This window comes from Eurosta solidaginis, chromosome 4 (genome assembly GCF_040869045.1).
Source record: "Eurosta solidaginis isolate ZX-2024a chromosome 4, ASM4086904v1, whole genome shotgun sequence".
Lineage (NCBI taxonomy): Eukaryota > Metazoa > Arthropoda > Insecta > Diptera > Tephritidae > Eurosta > Eurosta solidaginis.
In genome coordinates, this window is record NC_090322.1 from 115,976,002 (window position 1) to 115,998,552 (window position 22,551).

Below are 22,551 nucleotides of genomic sequence, written 5' to 3' on the forward strand. Positions count from 1 at the left end.
TCGTCATCAATAACTTGTTCACCAATTATCGTCTTAATGACTTTTACATTGCTGTCGTGAAAAAGGTAACGCATGTGCTCTCTCAAAATAGTGTACGTGTGACTCTCTTTCTCGCTCTTACCTATTGTGTTTTCGACATTCCTTCTCGCTCGATGTTATTTACATTTTTAAGTTACTTCATCAGTTATGTTTTCGTTATCGCTAACCAAAACATATGCAACAACAACAATACGGGTAACTGGTCTATCGGTTACCCGTATCGGTTACCTTCTGTCAAATCGCTTTTTCTATGAATGAAACGCGTCCTTTATGTTCAGATAATATTTAATTATAAATTATTCATATATACAATGTTTTTTTAGAATTTAAATTATTGCCTTATTACTCTAGCGAACTTTACATATGTGAATTTTTATATTTATAAACTATATAAATACATTAACGTCTATTCATAGTCGTGCCCTTTCCGAAACCTTGTTTTGAAGTTCTTATTTTTCCTGCGCTGGTAGTGTTGCTCATCACTTTGCAGTCATATTAGTTTGGTAGGTATAGTAACATCAGACGTAGGGAAATTAGGAAGCATGTCAGGAGTATCACCAGAATCCAAAGAAGCATGGTGATTCGTCACCTCCGTTTTCTTCCATATCCGGATTCATTCCATACTAGTAATTATAAATATCTTGTAGATGCCACATAGGTGTAACCATACCCTCAAGATTTTTCCGTTCAAATCTTGTGGTGTACACGTAAACTTGTATTTGTTCTAAATTATTCACCACATTCTAAACATAGAAAAGATGTATTAAGTGTTTGCGTAAATACCATTGTGATTACAATATGGACAAACATTCAATTCTAAACTTTTCGTTGTTACATCAATTGTTTCAGCGTGTTGTACACGTAAATAAAAATTCATACTTGAATGTATTTTCGTCTTCCAATCGCATAATTTATATTTTAAATAATGACTATTAGGCATATGAGAAATCTCATGGTCCAATAATTTGTTGAAGCTTGGTGTAGCTGCTTGAATAACACAAAATTTACATTTTGCACCACGTTCGTTATATTTAAATTGTAAATGTTCTGGTTTCTCTACACGATGCATAAAGTTTAGATGCTTTTTCCAACAATGTGCTGAATTTAATTGAAATACATACATTGGGCATTGTCTCATGATAAATTTTCCATAAATATACTGTGTATATGTAGGCTCTTTTCTTAACATCTAATTCTGGCCGTACAGGATATGACAGTTTTGCTTCAGGTTATAATCCACACTCATACTATTTTCAGATTCTGTTTCATAATTTTCATCATTTTCAACATTGGACTTTGCATCAACATCATTATCATCATCGTCATTTTTTGATAACTCTGTTTTAAGCTTCATATTTATCAAAGGTTCATCTTCCTTAGTATTAGAATTAGAAACATTGTCATCTTCGGTTAAGTTTTTATCAAGTTTAGCTTTTTTCCTAGGTTTAAATTCTTTACTATCCGTACTAGAATTAATACCATCATCAACATTTTTCGTGGTCTGTTTGAGTTTTTAAATTTGCCAATGGTTCGCCTTTATCAGTATTAGAATCAGAATGGCCCTGGCCATCTTCACCGTGTTGCAAAGTAGGCGACACATGTTGGTGTTGATGTTTGCGCATATTGCGGATATGTTGGTGGTTCACTAGTCATTAATTGTTTAGAAGTTTCAACTTGTTGCGTTTGTTGTTGTTGTTGCTGGCTGATGATGTGGTGTTAACGTTTGTTGTACAATTTATTCGGGTCATTGCACATATTGTTGGTGTGTTATAGTGCTGGAAAACCTTCCGATATTGGAAGTCCTTGATTAGTGTAATCCCCACGTAGTGAACTACTCCTGTGACCGCATCCGCGGTAACTATTACATCTGAAGGCGCTTAAGTTACAGGCATAGCTGACATCGCTTATATAACAGGTTGACTCTAAAGTAAAAACCAAAACAAAATATTAGAATCAGTGTTTATGAATAACATATTTAAAATAAGCTCTTACAACAACGTGATCGGTGGCTACATCCCCGTGAAAGTAGTGTGGTGTTCCTCCTTGTATAAACGTAGATACTGGATGTGCTCAACCGTGCAGTTTTCTTCTAATTTGAGCAAATGTATGTTCTTACAGCCACAGCTGGAATATTTGGGATATTTCTATCCTCACATCGTCAAAATCAAATTACCTAGAGTGAAAAAGAAACTCATATCAGTAAGAATAGATTAAAAGTTTTTAATATAACCCGAAAAGTGTTCCATAAATAGGGCTCCACACATAGCTCTTTTCCAAAGGCACAAGAGAAATTTCAGATAACTAGAATCAGCACCTGGTAAAGTAACTTCAAAGGCGATTTAGTCGCCACTACTTCGTATGCGCATTTCTCTACGCTCCCTTTCGGCATGCATCATCAATTTCGTAATTACTATAAAGGCCATCTTGGTAACAGCAATCCAACAATCTATTTGTCCGAAAATTCGTGGAACTAAATTCCTAATGGAAGGTTCCTCTCCAAAAACTCTGTTTACAGACAGTCTTTCGCCGTGAAAACGAGGGCAGTGAAATATTACATGTTCTGCGCTTTCCAATTCGGACGGACAGCTTGGACAGAAAGGATCCTCCTCTATCCCACGCTTATGTAGATATTCCTTCAAGCCACCGTGCCCGCTCAATATCTGTGTGAGATGGTAATTAATTTGCCGTGTTTTCGCTCGTACCATTCCACTATATTCCGGACTAGCATGAAGGTTCAGCGCTCTTTTCTCGAATCTTCCCGCCGTTCTTGCCACCTAACTATTGTTCGTGACCTTGCGCTTTTCTTAGCATCTTCAGATGGTCGGCTGAATCCAATGCCATACAGATCGGCCATTTCACCTGAGAGTAGATCTACTGGGATTTTCCTGGATAAAACATGGATCGCGTCGTCGGAACAGCACATGCTATTCGTATAGCAGTAATGCGGTAGGCTGCTAGTATATCTTTTTGGTGGACCATTTTAGATCTGTGCCATACTGGTGCTGCATATAATATTATAGAGCTGGTTACGTTGGATAATCGCTGACGGGTAGCTTCGCTTGGGCCGCCGATGTTGGGCATTATTCGCGTTAGGGTTCCACTAACTCTAGAAACTTTGTCCCCCACCGCCCTGAAGTGCTCCCTAAAAGTTAGTTTTGAGTCAATGATTACTCCTACATATTTCAAGGAGGGCTTTAAATTTATTTGAAAATCTCCTATGGTTAGGACCAACTCATCCACAGTCCGCTTTGAGCTCATCAGAACCACTTCTGTCTTATTGCTAGCCATCTCCAGCCCCGTGTTCGTCAACCATTCCGTTATTCTTCCCATGGCGTCATTACATAATGCTTGGAGCAAATCAAGTTTCTTGGCCACTGCTACTACGACAATATCATCTGCATAGCCGACAATTTCCATGCCTCCGGGAAGGTTGATTTGTAGCACCCCGCCATACACCGCATTCCAAAGAGTTGGACCTAGAACAGATCCCTATCTAATCTATCTATCTATCAAATTATTCGGAGCAGGTACGGAACTTGTCTTGGGACACCCAAAGTGCACTCACGCTTCTCATGGCTCCAGCGGGTTAGCGGCTTCCTAGAACTTAAGCCACTTGCTGCTTCTAGATCTGACATCTGTCAGCTGGAGTCTTAGCCCGACAAGCGCAGGGCACGAGCACAGAATGAAATCGATCGTTTCCTCCTCCAACTCGCACTTCCTACATCTGCTATCACTGACCAAGCCTAATTTAAAGGCATGTGACGCCAGAAGGCAGTGTCCAGTAAGAATACCCGTCATGAGTCTAGTCTACAGTTTAATGATAATAAAAATATAAGAATCAGTGTTTATGAATAACATATTTTAATTAATCTCTTACAACAACCTGATCGGTGGCTACATCGCCATACATCCACCTTGTATAAACGTAGGTACTGTATGTGCTCAACCGTGCAAATTGACATTAGCAGTAACATTATTTACATAAACATAGCTTGGTATTTGTGCAGGCCTCAATATAGCATACATTGGTCCAGTTCAGTGTGCACCAGCCACTGGTACAAACACTTTTGAATGCATAGCTTTCATATAGGATGGATGTCCAGCAGTGCTCCGGTTGTGCCAATATGTAATGGGCTGCTCCGTCTCTTGGTACGGCTGTATAGGTATAGGCGGGTGCAATGTATTACTAGGCTCAAGATCGGAAGGTACATAGATGGCTCGAAGACGCCAGAGGGGATTGGAGCCAGAGTTTTCGGACCCAGAACCAAAATATCAGTAACTCTAAAAGCACATCCGAGCATTTTCGAGCGGAAGTATTCACCATAAGTTAGTGCGCTAAGCTGAACCTTCAGCGCTGATACCCCAATGAAACAATTGTCATACTCAGTCAGGCAGTCAGGTTCCACTAAAGGCACTTGCGGCGTTCGAAATAAAGTCAGCACTTGTCCTTCAGTGCGTAGAAAAGCTGAATCAATTAGGAGCGCACAACGTAGTACTGTTGGCCTGGGTCCTAGGCCACAGGGGAGTGGAGGGCAATGAGCAGGTGGACTCCATGTTTAATTTGTTGCGTCTCTCCCACAAATTGACAACCCCCCAGCAGATCCTTGCAGCGGGTCTGCGCCATACTCTCCTCTTCCGGGAAGGTATCGGCCTCAATTCGGGTCCTTCTCCTGACCCCAGTACTGAGAAATGGGTTTGCTGCGTTTGCCGGAAAATAATCTTTTTAGGACGGTCATATATATAAGGGCCTGAAATATTTCAATGAACTTCCTAATCACATAAAAAGTAGTAATAACTTCAATACGTTTAAAAAAAGTTTATTGGAGCATTGTAAAACCCTTCCAATAAGATAGTTTTTTTTATACTCAGTTGAGCAGAGCTCACAGAGTATATTAAGTTTGATTGGATAACGGTTGGTTGTACATATATAAAGGAATCGAGATAGATATAGACTTCCATATATCAAAATAATCAGGATCGAAAAAAAATTTGATTGAGCCATGTCCGTCCGTCCGTCCGTCCGTTAACACGATAACTTGAGTAAATTTTGAGCTATCTTGATGAAATTTGGTATGTAGATTCCTGGGCACTCATCTCAGATCGCTATTTAAAATGAACGATATCAAACTATAACCACGCCCACTTTTTCGATATCGAAAATTTCGAAAAACCGAAAAAATGCGATAATTCATTGCCAAAGGCAATTAAAGCGATGAAACTTGGCAGATGGGTTGACGTTATGACGCAGAATAGAAAATTAGTAAGATTTTGGACAATGGGCGTGGCACCGCCCACTTTTACAAGAAGGTAATTTAAAAGTTTTGCAAGCTGTAATTTGGCAGTCGTTGAAGATATCATGATGAAATTTGGCAGGAACGCTGCTACTATTACTATATATGTGCTAAATAAAAATTAGCAAAATTGGATGAAGAACACGCCCACTTTTTAAAAAAAAAATTTTTTAATTCAAATTTTAACAAAAAATTTAATATCTTTACTGTATATAAGTAAATTAAGTCAAAATTCAACTCCTGTAATGATATGATGCAACAAAATACAAAAATAAAAGAAAATTTCAAAATGGGCGTGGCTCCGCCCATTTTCATTTAGTTTGTCTAGAATACTTTTAATGCCATAAGTCGAACAAAAATTTACCAATCCTTCTCAAATTTGGTAGGTACATAGATTCTATGACGGTAACTGTTCTCTGTGAAAATGGCCGAAATCGGTGGAAGCCACGCCCAGTTTTTATACACAGTCCACCGTCTGTCCTTCCGCTCGGCTGTTAACACAATAACTTGAGCAAAAACCGATATATCTTTACTAAACTTATCCCACCTACTTATCTGAACTCACTTTATCTCGGTATAAAAAATAGCCGAAATCCGACCATAACCACGCCCACTTTATCGATATCGAAAATTACGAAAAATGAAAAAAATGCCATAATTCTATACCAAATACGAAAAAAGGGATGAAACATGGTAACTGGATTGGTTTATTGACGCAAAATATAACTTTGGAAAAAATTTTGTAAAATGGGTGTGACACCTACCATATTAAGTAGAAGAAAATGAAAAAGTTCTACAAGGCAAAATCAACAGCCCTTGGAATCTTGGCAGGAATACTGTTAGTGGTATTGCATATATAAATAAATTAGCAGTACCCGACAGATGATTTTCTGGATCACCTGGTCCACATTTTGGTCGATATCGCGAGAACACCTTCACATATACATCTAAGGGCCACTCGCTTTTAAAACCCTCATTAATACCTTTAATTTGATATCCATATCGTACAAACACATTCTAGAGTCACCCCTGGCCCACCCTAATGGCGATATCTCGAAAAGGCGTCCACCTATAGACCTAATGCCCACTCCCTCTTAAAATGCTCAGTAACACCTTTCGTTTGATACCCATATCGTACAAACATTCTAGAGTCACCTCTGGCCCACCCTAATGGCGATATCTCGAAAAGGCGTCCACCTATAGACCTAATGTCCACTCCCTCTTAAAATGCTCAGTAACACCTTTCGTTTGATACCCATATCGTACAAACATTCTAGAGTCACCCCTGGCCCACCCTATTGGCGATGTCTCGAAAAGGCCACCTATAGACCTAATGCCCACTCCCTCTTAAAATGCTCAGTAACACATTTCGTTTGATACCCATATCGTACAAACATTCTAGAGTCCCCCTGGCCCACCCTAATGGCGATATCTCGAAAAGGCGTCCCCTATAGACCTAATGCCCACTCCCTCTTAAAATGCTCAGTCACACCTTTCGTTTGATACCCATATCGTACAAACATTCTAGAGTCACCCTTGGTCCACCTTTATGGCGATATCTCGAAAAGGCGTCCACCTATAGACCTAATGCCCACTCCCTCTTAAAATGCTCAGTAACACCTTTCGTTTGATACCCATATCGTACAAACATTCTAGAGTCACCCTTGGTCCACCTTTATGGCGATATCTCGAAAAGGCGTCCACATATAGAACTAAGGATTACTCCCTTTTAAAATACTCATTACCACCTTTCATTTGATACCCATATCGTACAAACACATTCTAGAGTCACCCCTGGCCCACCCTAATGGCGATATCTCGAAAAGGCGTCCACCTATAGACCTAATGCCCACTTCCTCTTAAAATGCTCAGTAACACCTTTCGTTTGATACCCATATCGCACAAACATTATAGAGTCACCCCTGGCCCACACTAATGGCGATATCTCGAAAAGACGTCCACCTATAGACCTAATGCCCACTCCCTCTTAAAATGCTCAGTAACACCTTTCGTTTGATACCCATATCGTACAAACACATTCTAGAGTCACCCCTGGCCCACCCTAATGACGATATCTCGAAAAGGCGTCCACTTATAGACCTAATGCCCACTCCCTCTTAAAATGCTCAGTAACACCTTTCGTTTGATACCCATATCGTACAAACATTCTAGAGTCACCCTTGGTCCACCTTTATTGCGATATATCGAAAAGGCGTCCACCTATAGAACTAAGGATTACTCCCTTTTAAGATACTCATTACCATCTTTCATTTGATACCCATATCATACAAACACATTCTAGAGTCACCCCTGGCCCACCCTAATGGCGACATTTCGAAAAGGCGTCCACCTATAGACCTATTGCCCACTCCCTCTTAAAATGCTCAGTAACACTTTTCGTTTTATACCCATATCGTACAAACATTCTAGAGTCACCCCTGGCCCACCCTAATGGCAATATCTCGAAAAGGCGTCCACCTATAGACCTAATGCCCACTCCCTCTTAAAATGCTCAGTAACACCTTTCGTTTGATACCCATATCGTACAAACATTCTAGAGTCACCCTTGGTCCACCTTTATGGCGATATCTCGAAAAGGCGTCCACATATAGAACTAAGGATTACTCCCTTTTAAAATACTCATTACCACCTTTCATTTGATACCCATATCGTACAAACATATTCTAGAGTCACCCCTGGTCCACCTTTATGGCGATTTCTCGAAAAGGCGTTCACCTATAGAACTAAAGCCCATTCCCTTTTAAAATACTCATTACCACCTTTCATTTGATACCCATATCGTACAAACACATTCTAGAGTCACCCCTGGTCCACCTTAATGGCGATATCTCGAAAGGGCGTCCACTGATAGACCTAAGGCCCACTCCCTCTTAAAATGCTCAGTAACACCTTTCATTTGATACCCATATCGTACAAACAAATTCTAGAGTCAGCCCTGGTCCACCTTTATGGCGATATTCCTAAATGGCGTCCATCCATAGAACTATGGCCTACTCTCTCTTAAAATACTCTTTAATACCTTCCATTTGATACAAATGTCATACAACCACATTCCAAGGTTACCCTAGGTTCATTTTCCTACATGGTGATTTTCCTTATTTTGTCTCCATAGCTCTCAACTGAGTATGTAATGTTCGATTACACCCGAACTTAGCCTTCCTTACTTGTTTTCTTTTATTTTTTTACATGATATACCGATACTGGAGCGCGAAAAGGGAATGGTAATAATGGTAGCAGCAAAATACAATGCATCCGGCCCTAAGGAAAAGAAAATCGGTCGCCACCTGTAACTCCAGACAGTTCCAACAACTAATTTCGCTGGAATTCGGTATTTCCAGCTGGTATTTACTGTTGCTGATCGGAATCATTCGCATTCCGACAGCATAAATATAACAATAAAATTATATAATGTGTAACAAAAATAACGAAAAGAAGGCCAAATAAAAGTTGGAGCAAGGGGGATTGGAAACACGTCCTTTTCAACCTCCCATTATATGTTGAGCTGTGCTAATCGGAATCTTCATGAATTCCGACAGCGTCTTTACTAAACAAAGTTGAGGGGTGATTGGATACACGTTATTTTCAATTTCCAACATCCAAAGACATGTTTAGCTGCATTGATCGGAGACTAATACATTCCGAAAGCTTAAAATACACATATAATTGAAAAATATAAGTTCCAAATTTTGTTGCCTTAAGCTGGGAGCACTGGAGGATTGGAAACGCGTCCTTTCCAACCTTCCTTTAATGAGTGGCTCCCAGACTCGTCCCTCTGTCACGCTAGTAAATATGCTGATCGGAATCACATGGCATTCCAACAGCATATTCAACAGAAATAAGTGATTATAACATTGAATTGTACTTAGTAGTTTAAGTTTTGGGCCTAAACAGCCGTAATAATAAATAAACTAAATTAAAAAAATAAATACTCTTGTCAGTGTTTCACGTGCAAGGGATGGTTGCATCGGACAGGTTGCTCTGGGCTAGATTCCAAAATCCAGCGTCCTCGTAACTTTTATAAATCTTTTGTGGCTCTTGTTGTTCACGGCCTCATTACATTATGAGGAAATACGGCACCTGAGAACACAGCCGTATGAAGCTAAAAAACACAAGCATGTCTTCAGTGAACTCCACAAACAGGAGTCGGACCTCTATGCCGGTGATTCCTGTACTCAAAGAACAAAACTAGCAGAGGAGGAACGCACTCTCCCTAGGGAAACGAGAGTAGTCACTCTAGCTCAACTTCGAGCTGGATAACGTAACAGGTTAAACTCTTACCTATCCAGAATCAACCCCGACATACAAAACATTGTCCTGCTTGTAATGTGTCCCCACATGTCACCAACCACCTCTTTAACTGTATTGTGCAACCAACGCCTCTAACACTCCTCTCATTATGGCCCACCCCTGTTGAAACAGAAAGTTTCTTTGGACTCCCGTTAGAGGACATTGATGACAATTTGTGATCGGTCGCACCTATTGGATGGGGCGAAGCACTGCTACTACAACAACAGCAGGCGAACAACACGGAAAGAGAGGCAGCAACTGCGTGACCCATCGATCCCGAGCCGTTCCTGCCAGTTGGCCCACAGGGGCATTTATTAGCAGAAGGGAGGGAAAAGAGAGAACACTGGCGCAATATGCCAGGCCTGAGTCAATCTAAGTTACTGTTAGGGGGTTACATCACAACTCGATATAGGGCATTAATAGGCCTCTCAAAAAGATAACCTAAGAACCCCAACGGCTATTCTTACAAGACACTGTAGACTGAACAGTCACATGCAAAAGCTGGGTATAGTATCGAACAACACATACCGATTTTGTGATGAATCAGCAGACGGTGGACCATATCCTCCTAGATTGCGGCGCAATTTCAAGACGTAGGGCTAAGTTTATGGGCTTACCATGGCCAGAGCATTCCCACATTTAATCCCTCAAGCAAAGAACACTGCTGGGGTTCATCAAGGAAGTCGGCTAGGATGAGGTGCTGTGAAGGAGATGTGCAAGTCACTGTGCAATCCTCAATAAATGATATATCTATCTACGTTCCGGTAACAAGCACCATTGTGGTACTAGCCCCACCATCTCGGGAACTATTGATATGACTACATTAAACCTTCTAGGGATTGAATATTAATAATGCCGGCAATGCGAAAGTCTGCTAAAATGCACCATTCTCCATGGAATGCTCGATATATAACTTTCCACGTTTTGAAACAGTGATGAAAAGAGCAAAATTTACAATAATTTTAACTGGCTGTGGGTAGTAAGGTGTTGATGTCCTCTCTTAACGCAATGTAATGACAACTGCGATGCAGGGAAAATGACAAAAATCTTGCAAATCTACTGATAACAATTAATTTTTCCTCCCCTTCTATGCAGTTCTATGCATACATACATATGTATTTTTCTCTCCAAATGCTAATTAAAAAAATTAATTGGTTTTCACATGAACTTCGAACTCTGTCGTATTTGCATTCTTCAGTTGATTATGAACAAAAGCATGACAAATTATCACTAAAAAATTCATACATGTTGCTTATATATTTAATATGGTAGCCAATTTACCTACCCTTTCTGGTGCAATGATTCCTGGACAATCGGGCCTGACTAGACGCGATTTTTTTTGCCTTAAGAGAACGTGCTTAACGCGAACCCTATCATGTTATGGCACAACTTTGGTGATGCAAAAAATCAAAGACATTTCTGCTTCTAATGCTTCTAGGATAGCAGCAGCAGCTCCCGGTGGCACCACATAAATAACAGTGGCATGCCGATCAGTTGCCTTTTTTGCTCCGGCTACCTATTCAATTTTAATTCACATTACATTATCTACTATTGCAATTTTTAATCACTACAAATCAATATAAATTACCGAAGCAAATACTGGCAAACCAAGATGCGTAGTTCCACCCTTTTTTAGGGAAATACATCCAACCAGTTTGGTACCGTATTCCAAAGCATGTTGCTTGTAAAGTACCTTGTTTTTGTAGATTTCCTCTGATTTTGGCATATTCTGAGCTGAATCGCAACCCGGCGGAGATGCTATATCATATAATATACCATTTTTTTTTATTATTTAAAAATGCACATACGTATGAATGAAAATCAGAAAGTAAATAATGTTGTTGTTGTTGTAGCGATAAGGACACTCCCCGTTATCGACTTTGTTGGTCCTTGGCCGGATGCAGATCGGGTACGTTCCGGGAACCATTAAAGTACTAGCCCGAACATATCGGGAGCGATTTAGTTGACATAAAACCTTGTAGGCCATCCCGTCGATTCTATACAACTTAATATGGTAACGATTTAAAAGACGGTGCACTACCCAATTTTTATCAAAAATTATCAAACGTGGAATCAAAAGGCGCGCCTCGAGCTCCGTTTTTATTATTATTTGATATTTTTAAATTAGGTGGTGTACCGTCTTGTAAAACTTTACCCTTAATATTATTTTGGGCGAAGGCCGCCAACGCAAAAAGATGGTCTCTGCAGCAATATTCTTAATTTCCGTCACATGTCACAACTCAAATTAACTTAATGTTATTTTGGGCGAAGGTCGCCAACGCAAAAAGGTGTTCTCTGCAACAAAATTTTTAATTTCCGTCACATGTCACAATTAAAAGCACAAGGTATTTTTCGTTGTAAACAATTTATATTTTTTTTGCGTTTCAATTTTTCCGGAATAATTAATGAACTGTCATTTCGATGACAGCATGAAACGTCGATGTGTTAGTGGAGAGCGAAAAAAGCTTTGAATGTGTGGGTGAACTGGTTACCTCCGTCTTGTAGGGGTGTAGTATTTTTATAACCTGTTTATATCACGAACCAATAAACAGATCTCGCATTAAAAAATGAGAGGGCAAAAAATCATAGTTAGCTGTGAAATAAATTTTCTCGGCGTAACGTCACGCTTTTGACAACATGTTTCATTGCTGACGCAGTGTTCAGACTTTACTCCAATCGTAGTATTTTGCTCCGCTCTTACTACCTACTAGATTTTTTATCTCAATGGTTTATTCAACATACAGCACTTTTTGAAGTTTTATATAAAAATGAAGTACGTTGAGCCAGTGAGGTTGCAATAACAGTCGCCAATTGGGAGCACCAAGCAAGGCCAAATCTTATTCCAACTGTCTCTCCCCACTCAGTGAAGGCCTTCTCTTTCCTCTGTTTACAAAGCTCATATAGCTCATCATTATACGTCGACATCACGGATAGGACTATAAATCTTCCGGAGAGCTTTTCTCTCGAATCCTCCAAGAGCTATCTCATCTTCTCTCGACACCTTCCATGATTACGAGCAATACATCAGGACAGGTATGATGAGTGACTTGTAGAGCGAGAATGTTGTTCGTCGAGAGAGGACTTTACTTTTCAATTGCCTAAAGAAGCACTTATTGGCAAGAGTTATTCTCCCACACTCTGTACGTCAGTTACCAGGTCGCCATTATCGTTCCTACAGGTACTTGCCCTGGTCTTGAAACCTTCTGTCATTAAAAGAGCATGAAATATATATGGTAAACCGGGGAGACAGAGACCACTTTTCTTCCAGAATGTGGTGTGCTAATGGGATCATTAATTGATCATCCTACACGTTTTACGCCGACTCCATATGCATCTGATAAGGCAGATAACTTTTTTGCTGAGAAACATTTCATGGAAAAAACACAATCGAAGGGTTTGCCAAGCCACCAAACCAATTTGATGTTAGTTGTTAGCCCGCTTTCAAAAAGGAAAAAAAATATATTCCGAAAATTTAATTTTTACTCCGGCGTAGTCGCTTACTCTGGTAACAGTTTTAAATACAACGAACACTGGTAGCGAAATATGAGAGCAATGTAATAAACCGAAAAATTTCAAAAGCGCTACGTCAGCAAACTTTTTTTCAAATTTAGTTACATATACAAAAATTCCGGAATGCTGGATCTTGGCTCATTTGTTTATGTGTTCATTGTACAGGTTTACAAGTAGGATATCTGTGAGAAGGAAACATTTCCTTTCTCTTTCTAACACACTGCCGTTTGACACTTTGGTCAATGTCAAACTAGTGTGGAACCTGCGTGGAACATGAGTTTGACACTGAACGAAGTGTGAAAATTATAGGGGTTGCTGTCGTCGAAAACGATACAGGGAAACAAAAAAAGGAGCGGAATATCAGAAATGGGTTGCTGTGATGGTAAATTTTTTGAACGAATTTAGTATCAAAATGTAAAGTGCACCTGTATGGGTCCTACAAAATGTTATACAAAGTCTTCGATTGGGTATCTACCCATTCAAAAGTTCTCCTCGAAAAACAGTTTGAAAGTAAATAAGGGTATTTATTTTTAATTTTACAATTAAATGTTTACGCAGTTTTCGTTAGTAGCTACTAAACTTTTTTTGAACCTAAGAAGTACAACAGTGCCAAAGCGTGGCTGTGTGCATATGTGCGTGCTGCTACTTATCCTACCTTTAATTTACAATGTATAGTTATAAGTCAACGATTATTTTTTACGTTGCTTAGTAATTATTACGAACGATAATATCGTTGGCAATTGGAAACTAATTTTAATCTTTCTTTTGTTTAATAGTATTGCTAGATAATTGGCATCAATTTTTTGCAGGATCTGACTATACTGACTTGTTGCTTGTGTGATAGCATTTACTGATGATTGGAGTAAGCATGGGTGGTATGCAATCGTGCGACTTTCAAACCATTCAATGTGTGCGACCACTTACAAATCGTCATCAAAGTCGTCTAACGGGAGTTCAAGGAAACTATCAATCTCAACAGGGGTGGAGCATAGGGAAGTTGCTGATGGAGGGAAAGGCTCCACATTGCAATTGAAATATGGTTACGTATGTCGGGGTTGAATCTGCACAAGTAAGAGTTTAAACTGCTACCGAACCCAGAAAAAAGTTGGACCAGGGTGACTCGTGGCTCTCTTTAGTCTGCTTTTTTCTTCCGCAAGGGTAGCATAATGTTTTATATTGGAAGATGGATGGAGAGAGGATCCCAGGGATGAATACCAAAAACAAATCAAAGTTGCTATAAAAAATGCAACAAATATAGCAGATTCTAACATGGCACATAGATTGCTCCAAATGAACCCTTCGGCTCCTCCACTGATTGCGCTACCAAAATCCACAAGCCGGACACGGAAATGAGACCCATCATTAATTTTAAATCGGCACCATGTTACAAACTGTCCAAATATTTAAAAACGATATTGAAAGATACTCTGGAGCTAAAGAACGAATATGCAATAGCTAACACAACAGAACTAACAAGGAACAGCAAATTGGTATCTTTTGACATAAAAGATTTATACCCATCTATACCACTATCGGAGACTTTGGACATAGTTAGCTCAACAATAGTTCATAATACAAAAAACAAAGTTAAAAGTATGCAAATCACAAATACGCTAAGAACCACTTTACGTCAAACCTATTTTCTATTCAACTATAAAATATATAGACAAACAAACGGTATTGGAATGGGAAGCCCCACATCAGCAATTCTTATGGAAGTGTTCATGCAAAATCTGGAAGAAAAGTACATACAGGAGCTGAAGTCCAAATTATGCGTATCATTTTATGCTAGATACGTGGATGACATAAAATGTGTTTTAACTACTAATAACGAAGAGCTTGTACTAAAGTACCTCAACAAGCAGCTGAAAAGTTATAAAAACAAAAGATGTGTTGACTTTGGAGGTCAGATTAATATTATCTTTATTACAAAAATTCTTTCCCTTTTTATAGCCAATTACTTAACGTACACATTTACAAATATCCTAATATATTTTTTTGTATTACTATGCATATATGTATATTTGTATTAATATGCATATATGTAGATTTGTATTATTGTGCATATGTGCATATTTGTACTACCATGCATATATGTATATTTGTATTAATATGCATATATGTAGATTTGTATTATTGTGCGTATGTGCATATTTGTACTACCATGCATATATGTATATTTGTATGCAGAGTCAGCAGATCGATATTCATGTGCAATGGGAATATTTGGTTAATTCATATTCTTGGTTGTATTTAAGTACTAAGCAGAATTTATTAGCTGAGAACGGACAAAGGTTTCATATCCGGCATTCCATTGATGTTAGCTAACCGTCTGGGTTAGTTCAATAATTTATGTTGGAAAATATTGTAATATGATTATTACTAAAATATATTTGGAGTTCATGATGCGTAATGCCGCAAGTGTGTTACAGTGGGTGTGACGTATAATGCTACAATACAGTGGGTATGACGTATAATGCTACACAGCACGGAAATATAAAATTTACAATGGAAGCCGAAAAAGACGGAGGTTTCAACTATTTAGACCTCACGATAAATATTGATAAAGAAGCCAAAAGATTTAACTATGACATATATAGAAAGCCAACGGCGACCGACACAATAATACACAATACCTCAAACCACCCCCAACAGCATAAAAATGCAGCATTAAGGCACTTGGTACATAGACTTGAAAGAACACCTCTTAGACGGCCCATACATGACACAAAAACCATGCGCAAATATAAAACGACGAAATTTGTGCAAATGAAAATTTTGACATACACGGCTCAAAAACACTGCGCAATATTCATTTTTAAAGTAGCGCAACAAATGAAACACGTGTTTCAGTTGTAAAAAAAAGGCACTCATTGTATAAAAAACCACTCTTTATTTTCCACAGTGCTGTTAATTCACGGTATAGGTCGAAAAACTCGTACCAGAAGCGTTTATTTTCCATTGTATTTATAAAATATATATTTTAATTGCAAGACCAGCTCAACTCATTGCAGCACTGCGCAATATTCATTTTTCAACTAACACAACAAATGAAATGGTTCTAATTGTATAAAAAATTATTATTTATTATTGAATTAGTGTGAATTCCTGTTACAAGCTAGAGATGATCATTACGCCTTCGATATTAACATTTCTAAGCAATAATTACTGATGTTATATTATCAGAAACCACAGGTAAACTGTGTAACATTCACCACACACGAAGAAAAAAGCATGCGCAATATTTGCAGACATGCGTAAATATCAAAGTCGTTTTGATTTTAGCGCAGTTCTCTGCGCAAATAGCGCAACCAGTGCACACACCAGGCAAATCCTTGTGCAAATATGTAATTGGCACAAGGATACTTGAGCCGTGTAATTGGCGTATTACACAAGAGGCATATAAGAAAGAACTTGAGGTCATATATAATATCGCTGCAAACAACGGATATAAAAAAGCACCAGTACATAAGCTCAGAAGGACAAATGGAGAACCAAAAAGAAATAATGAAAAGGAAAATAATGGCTGGACCACTATGACATATACTGGAAAAGCAACATATAAATTGGCAAACTTCTTTAAAAAATACAACATTAACACAGCATTCAAAACAGCGAATAATCCAGAGCGAAAACTAAGAACTAACACTAACTCAGAGCATCCGTTTAGCAGCCACGGCGTATACAAGCTTACCTGCGGATGCCAGCATAGTTACATAGGACAAACAGGACGGCAAATAAGAACGTGGTTCAGAGAACATATTAGAGATTGTAACAAAAAATACGGAATCCAAACGTGATACCCGAGTCTAACTTCGCGAATCACATGGTCGAGAATGAATGTTCTCCAGCAAACATCAATAAAACAGTTAGGGTTCTTCACATACAAGCAAAAGGCCGACGTCTCAACGTGCTCGAAAACATTGAAATCTACAAACAGAAAACATTCGACGGTAGAATAATAAACGAACAGATAAACACAATTTCTGACACAATATTCGAGCCTTTAAAACTTGTTTACAGGAAACAACTTAATCACACAGGTACAACAGACAAACACACAACAACAAATAAACACAAAACAATTAACACACCAAAACAGAAAACCGACAAAGAAGGTCAAACGACTAAAATCACAGATTTCTACCTACCCCAGTCAGCCACACAAATCGATTAGTAAACCACCCTCGGTTCTGAATGAACACACAGCACATACACATAACTAAATATACACAAGCATCAATTTGACAATACCTGCTCATATACCTACGAACTATAAATACAGGACAAACGACAACAACAGATCAGAACGAAAATGGACACTGATGATGGCACAACGCCGAAACCGGTTTGTCTCAAAACCAACTTTGACAAGGGATGACGGAAAATCGTTCCAATATACATCATTTATCCACCCTGTCGGAAAATCAACAAAACAAGATAAATCAGTAGCATAATGTATATTCCCACTGCAGCCCGTTCTATGTACCAGAGCGACTAGGGATTTTTTCCCGACCAAGGGCTATGATTTCAGTGTACCACCATCGTGCGAAATATTTTGCAAACGCGTTAATTCAGGCACGTTTGAACATATTGGCAAGTACTGCATTTGCCAACCGACATATTACCATTTTTATTTTCTCATAGTCTGACGGTACTTTTCATCTTATGAAATTTGGAAATCAGTCTCATCATCTCCCTCGCTGCTTAGCAATGAGAAAAAAGTATTACCTCCAAAACTTAAATACACTTTGCACATCAATCGTGAGACATTCCGTTATTCGCCGTATTTAGTGCATTTTCTTTCATTGTTCCGATCAGCCTCCAAATCATGCTTATAAGTAAATTTTTTTGAGCTCTTGATGCGCAATATAAAGGCCCAAGTCCATATTAGAGTCCGTAAAATTCGGTCTTTGGAGTTATGCCCGGCGTCGATCTTTTTGTCATTGATTGATCATTGAGCCATAGATTTTGGATTTTTGGTCAGGGCAAAGCTAAGTAGCTTGGTGGATTTTCCGATATGGATCCTGATAATACTGATACCCATAGATAAAGATGCGTCAAAGGTGAAAGACTTTACTTTTCAATTGTCTACTTAGTCCAGTTATCAGATAGTCTTTTTCTTTTTCGAAATTATGGAAACTAACATTAAAGTGGTGACTAAGAAGAGATTTCGATGATTATTTTCATGATGACTCTTACTATAACGTAAGCCTTCAGATAGCCTAGTGTATTAGGCTGAACAAAACCGTAAATTAACCTTTTCGGACAGATTTTCGGAAATTTTTTTTTCAGTTAAATAAATAAAAAAAATGTTGTCTTTAGCTTTAACATTAAAGTACGTGTATTTAGAATATGATATGAAAAAGGTTACATTAAAAACTCAAGCGCATGTGTCGGCTTTTCTTTGCCATTTCATCTAAGACTTCATGAACGGTAACAATTTGATCACGGTGGATGCTTAGTGATGCACAGCCATTCAATCGATTTTCACTCATCGTATTTTTCAAATAGTTTTTAATCAGCCTAAGAGTTGAAAAAGATCTCTCATTCGTTGCCGTTGTTACTGGAAGCGTACACAAGATTTTCAACAACATGTGAACATTAGGGAAAGCCACAGAATCTCATTCCAGTGATATTAATCATAGATAAATTGATAAAAAAAACACCGAAGTACCATCTTCAGGAATAAGTATAATTCGTGCCGTTTGAGCCTATGCATGAGGTCTTACGTATACGTATATAAAATTCAAAAGAAAGAAACTGATCGAATAGAAAAAATTTTATTTAAAAAAGTCATATCTACACGGAAAAAACACTAATGTGTTTTTTACATTTTAATACGTTAAAAACACATTATTTTTTTATTTATCAAATAATTTGAATTTTACATTTTTGAAATGTGTTTTTGACATAAAAAAAATGTAGATATTACGTTATAATAATGTGTTTTCCTCATGGAAAATAATTTCAAATTTGTATTATATTTCAAAATAGGAAATGTGTACTTCAAAAAAATGCTGTAAATTTAACATTATTTAAATTTAAAATTTGCATCAAAAAGATGCTAGATTTACAGCAAAAATAATGTAAACTTTGCATTTTTTTTTCAATGCAAATTTCACATTCAAAATAATTTGAAGTTTACATGAAAAAATAAACTGAATGTTACATTTTCTTAAATGTAAAAAACACATTGATGTTTTTTCCGTGTAGCCACGGACTGTGTTGTTAATATACCAACTTACCTCCAACAAATCGTGAGCATTCCATGTTTTTTCTGATTTTTGGGCATAAGGAGATTTCAGAAGGCGTTGCCAAAGTTTTATTTCAGACATGCCAATATTTTCATTACCACGTAAACCCGCCCCCCTTGCCTCAGGATAATTTGATTTTTTAGGTCGTTACAATTCAGATATTTGACGTTTTTATGTCTATGTTAATACATTTCTTTATAATTCTGCTACGTATTTACTTTGTTGGTGATATTATATTTTTAATATGCAAGCATATGTATGTACGAAGTGAACACTTATATTTTAATCATATTCTGTTTCAGAATTTCAAACTTCAATTGTTGTCAGCACCGCGATTTTGTTACTCTGCCGTTGAATCAGCAGCTTCAAAAAAAGAAAATCGAAATGAAAAATGCCATACGACTTTGCGATTTAGTACACGAAGAGCTCAAAGATATGCGTATATCAGCTGGCGAGAAGTTCAAGAATATGTAAATAGTATGCTCTTCTAATGAAATCCCTATTATTTTGGCTAGAAAAAGTGCTCAAACAAACGCGGAGGATCACTACCGTATACACATTTTTTTCCCATTTATAGACTCAGCAATTCAGAATTTGGAATTACAAAATTTTTGAACCACAAAGAACTTCTGATGACTTCTGACGCATTGTGTTTAGGCCACAGGCCTAAATATATCTCGCCCCCCCCCCCCCCCCCTCGTAACATAACTTTCTTTGTTTATTTTCCTTCGTTACTACCACCCACATATTCTTGTGATCACTATACACACAGGCATGTGTGAGTGGTAGTACGTATGTATCTTAAGATTTTACCGCTGTGAGCCCGCGGTACAGCAACTTTGTTACCGGGAAACCCAACGAAGGAGCTGTATCGTGAGTTCATCGGCTCATGTAGCAAAGAGTCTCGCTCTCTTTTGATCCAGCAGCCAGCGAAGGTACACGCAATCGCCCGTTCACGTAAGTTATAATATCCTAAAATATATTTCATATTTTAAACTTTCACAACATTTGTTAACACCTTCCTGTTGTTGTATTTATACACATTGAATAAAAACACTGTGAATTCCTTTTTTTATTAATACGAAACCCTTCTGGTGTTTTTATTTTCTTCCCCTTTTTTCGCCTTAACTAATCTTTAACAAATACGTGGGTGCGCGCCGTCCTTACCGCGCCGGTAAAGGGAACCAGTCACACAATTACAGTCCACTCAACTCTCTAGGCATTAAAGCAAGGAAGTGATAATACACAGGAAAAACCACTAATTTCAACGTCAAATATCAGCAATTGTTCATGGTGATACCAGCGAGTTTATATTGAAGACAACAACTGATACAGCCAATATATACAACTGATACACTTTTGGTGGTACCTTGGAAACATTCAACAACAATATTCAAATCACATTCGATTACTCCGGATCAACACTTTGATAAAAGGTACGTGGTTTAAAAATATTCCGTGCTAGGTAGGGTTTTCTTTTAATTTCACTTTTAATAAAATTTCAATTTAAAATTACAAATTACAAAGTGACTCTTTATATTAAACAGTGCAAGTGATTTTTGTTCGTGAAGTGAGAAGTCCTATTTTGTGCAAAAATAGGACAAAGAGCGCTTAACGCAGTAATTTAAAGTTTGTGTAACACGCCTTGTGACTATCCGGAAGAATCCCCCATCAGCGGTAAGATTTTCCGGACACAGCTCAAGGTAGCACAACACTGCTCTAAAAGGTTAACATAACCTCAACACCGCTTGGCGCCAATTTTGAACTTTAACTTTTGCAGAATTTTCATTTTCAAAAAATTTTTTCACATTATTAATGTTTGATTTGGTAAGCGTATCGAAGCAAAATCTGTAATTTTTAATTGACGAGCACAAGTCAATTTAGCAAAATTTTTTCCACACAAAAATCACTTGCGCCTATTTACACCGGCAGTACGTTTGCAATTTAGTTTGTTGCTTTATCGTAAAGTGTACTTAGTGTCATACCATATTGTTGTTGTTGTTTGGGTGGCCAATAGCCTTATTCCTTGCACAATTATTTGAAATATTGAAGAATTATTATTCTCATTTGCGGCAGTACACAAATCAGTTTTTACTGATCTAATTTTGTGATACAAAAGTTCACAGTCCTTGGTTAAATTACCAAAAGTCCATAACAAGCATTTGTTATTCATTTTTATTTTCACTGACACAATTTTTTCACTAGCCATTACTTATTGGCTTACACAATTTGTTAACACAGCTGCATTAGCACCATTCTTTAACAAATACGTGGGTGCGCGCCGTTGCCACCACGCATTTGTTCATGCATTTGGACATTCCCTCAAACTACTAGCTTTCTTGCAAGCTTCGAGGCCACTTCACCGAGAAATCTCTCTCGAATACATTCCTTCATCCCAGTTCATTTTCAATCAGGACTCTCTGCAAAGGCAATTAATTAATTAATATTTAAATAAATTTTCATTTAGTATAATGGATACCTATATACGCCAAGCAGAGGCAGTGACTGAGTTTGAAAATTACTATCATGATATGTCCCCTTCAGACCATACAAAACACACCCTCTTAGTCCAAAAGGAGGAGTTGAAATCGCTATGGGAGAAGGCGAAGCAGACATATGAGGAACTCTTGAGCTCCTCAGAACTGGAGGCAAAAGAACTGTCGGCCATCAAAAAGAAGCACAAAATTGCATACTTCAGCTTTCTCAAGTGCCAGGCAGCGATGGCTGAACTTTCGGAAAAACTTGAGAAAGTCGAAAAGAAAGAAGAAAGCTCAGGAGACAGGGAATATCGCGTGCGCCTGCCACCGTGTGATACGGACGTTTTCAAAGGAGATTACCTTTCTTGGCCTTCATTTAGAGACATGTTCACTGCTATATATATACGTAACAAAAACCTCGAAGCAGTAGAAAAATTATATTATTTAAACCAAAAGACTCAAGGTGAGGCCAAAGAGATAGTTGGACGATGTCCTTTAACGAAAGACGGTTTCGAAACAGCGTGGAAAAATCTTTGTGATAGATACGAAAATAAACGTATCTTAGTAAACGCCCAATTAAAAATTCTTTTTAGTTTGAAAACAGTTGAGAGTGAATGCGGTAGCTCTATAAAGAAACTGCAACGTGAAATAAATAATTGCATCTCGGCG

General features: G+C 38.1%; 1 long non-coding RNA gene across 3 annotated transcripts; it reads right to left on the reverse strand.

Annotated features, from left to right (window-relative positions):
- Positions 1-283: 283 nt before the first annotated feature.
- On the reverse strand, positions 284-12,277 carry LOC137250197 (uncharacterized). 3 transcript variants are annotated; one of them, XR_010952846.1, is made up of 6 exons: positions 11,794-12,277; positions 11,447-11,635; positions 11,227-11,372; positions 10,924-11,154; positions 2,032-2,212; positions 284-1,961 (listed from the first exon to the last, which is right to left on the reverse strand). It is a non-coding gene; the product is annotated as an uncharacterized lncRNA (long non-coding RNA). The 3 variants fall into 3 exon arrangements; XR_010952845.1 differs by having other exon boundaries at positions 11,447-11,643; XR_010952844.1 differs by lacking the exon at positions 11,447-11,635 and having other exon boundaries at positions 285-1,961; positions 11,227-11,396; positions 11,794-12,267.
- Between the last annotated feature and the right edge of the window lie 10,274 nt (positions 12,278-22,551).